A 1,665-nucleotide genomic window follows, 5' to 3' on the forward strand; every position below is an offset into this window, starting at 1 on the left:
TCATGTAGTTCTGTTAATGTCTTAGGTAATTTAGGTAACTTACTTGTCCAACTTGCGTGAATATTTTATCTTACTCTAAAAACGTCATGTGCAGTAAGCTGTTCAATATCACTATTGACTAGTAACTCTTGGCAAATTAATTTTGTTGGACGTTCAAGATTTTCCTGAGCTTTTCTTTTTAAGTTATTACTTAATGCTTGCCTGTCCAATATGTTTTCCCTATCTTTTCCGTGATTGTGTTCGAGGTTACATTCCTCAATATTATTTAAATTATTTATTTTTAAAAACGATGTGCATTTTCTTTTTGTACAAGTCCAACGTTCCATATTTCCCTATAGTTCTTTTTGGAATCCGTATTTGAAACCCTTAATAACGAAGAGTTTTTTATTTTTTTCACTAAACATCACTTTGATGCGGACCTTTGGAGTGCCGCGTGGGTGGTCGCAGTTGGTGGCGAGGTAACCAAGCGGTTAGGATTAACCACAAAAAAAAAAGAAAAGAAAACGCAATTTGGTGATTTTAATGACAGGGTCGGTGTTTTATTCAACAAAGAATGACACCGACACGGTGAATAGTGAAACACGGTAAAAAAAGAAATAATAGATTTTCCGTATTATAAGCAGGTACAGCTACACTTCGCGGTGACGTCGGTCGTGTCCGTACGTGTGTACCCGGCGAGGTCTAAAAAACAAGTTACTCGTTCAATCCGGTTCACCAGACGGTCCGTCGTCGCTTGGCGATTTGTTTGAGAAGCACAGCGCGGCTTTCCGCGCAAAAGGCTATTTGAATTCAAACAGCCATTGCGCGGGACCGCGTCAACTTCCACTTCAACGCACTCACCCTTAATAACGAAGATTTTTTTATTTTGTTCACTTAACATCACTTCCATTTAACGAACGCACTAGGTTAGTTGTGACAAGACTGACGAAACCTAATCAATCTATTAGATTTAAAATTATATTTATGAAGTTTCCCAGACATCATAAAACCTAATAAAATATTATAAGATTATCGATTGTACATATACGTATTTTGTAACATTGAGTTTATATACTGTTAAACTGGTAAGTAATTTTATTCGGGAACAAATTCGAACAGTTGTATACTGGAAAGTATTTTTTGTCGGGAACCAATTCGACGTTTGCCATTTGTAAAGCCCTACTTTTTGAATGAAAAAGGAAAGTAATCTATTAGTCATAAAAATAATTACAAGTAACGCGAATGTAATTTAAATAAAAATATTTAATGTAGGTAACGACTAACGAATACCGTATTTTATTACGTTTTAATAATAATAATAATAAATTATAAATGGAAAAATCAAAAAACCGACTACCGGATGTTTTTCTATACGGTATACGAATAAAAAACCTCTTAGACGTTTTTCGATATTTCGACATTTTTTCTCGGACCCAAAAGCCAAGTAGGTCCGTGAAAAGCGGTCGAAAAATCGATAAATCAAAAATCCGACTACCGGATGTTTTTCTAATACGGTATACGAATAAAAAACCTCTTAGACGTTTTTCGATATTTCGACATTTTTTCCCGAGCACCTTCGCGTCAGTCACAATTTTATTTTGAAATATTATTTTGGATTTAATTTGATCACGTAGTATAAAATTATTATTGTGGTATATAAAATTATTGTTATGGCAACACTGCGGA

Source organism: Acyrthosiphon pisum, chromosome X (assembly GCF_005508785.2).
Source record: "Acyrthosiphon pisum isolate AL4f chromosome X, pea_aphid_22Mar2018_4r6ur, whole genome shotgun sequence".
NCBI classification, from domain to species: Eukaryota; Metazoa; Arthropoda; class Insecta; order Hemiptera; family Aphididae; genus Acyrthosiphon; species Acyrthosiphon pisum.